This window comes from Arabidopsis lyrata, assembly GCF_000004255.2.
Source record: "Arabidopsis lyrata subsp. lyrata unplaced genomic scaffold ARALYscaffold_4, whole genome shotgun sequence".
Classification (NCBI taxonomy): Eukaryota; Viridiplantae; Streptophyta; class Magnoliopsida; order Brassicales; family Brassicaceae; genus Arabidopsis; species Arabidopsis lyrata.
Genome location: NW_003302552.1, coordinates 21,096,349 through 21,096,943, shown reverse-complemented (window position 1 = coordinate 21,096,943; position 595 = coordinate 21,096,349). Strand labels below are relative to the sequence as shown.

General features: G+C 33.3%; 1 long non-coding RNA gene across 1 annotated transcript in view; it reads left to right on the top strand.

Annotated features, from left to right (window-relative positions):
• LOC110229497 overlaps positions 1–171 on the top strand; it is a 2,074-nt gene extending 1,903 nt beyond the window's left edge. The window contains exon 2 of the long non-coding RNA XR_002332880.1: positions 79–171. This is a non-coding gene — a long non-coding RNA (uncharacterized LOC110229497). The remainder of the gene's footprint in view (positions 1–78) is intronic.
• Positions 172–595: the final 424 nt, after the last annotated feature.

Below are 595 nucleotides of genomic sequence, written 5' to 3'. Positions count from 1 at the left end.
TTTTTTACAGAGAAGAAAGGAAAGAGAAAAGGTTTTTGGTTATTTTTTCAGTTATTACGTTATATATAGGTTTTCGAGTTTGTTTCACAGAAAGTTACGATGTCTCAACTGGTTTGGTACTAGCGTTTATATACTACGGGTCTTCAGTTCGACCCCTAGCTTATTTATATTTTGTCTCAGATTTTTATTTTTACAAAATTAAACAAAACGACGTCGTTCTATAGCAGTATGTGGCATCCTAGTTAGCAATATTTAACGGAACAGTAACACCGTTTGTCGATTTGATGGTTTTGACCGGATTTACATTGTCTGTGTAGGAAATTCAAAATTTAGTTTAGTTCATATAGTTATAGGCACGCTTCAAAGTTCTGTGTATAAATCCGATAAAGTAACTAAGTTTGTGGGGGAATCAGCCGTTTTCCCGACTTTCACCATAGTTTAATAAAAAAAGAAGTGCATGTGTTGTTTTTAATTATTATAAATCAAGGAAACGTATAAATTTAAAATGGATGTTTTGTCATGGTCTGCCTTTCTCTTGGATCATATGGGGACTGGGGTCGGTCGAAAACATAAACGAAGAAATAGACTTTTTTTT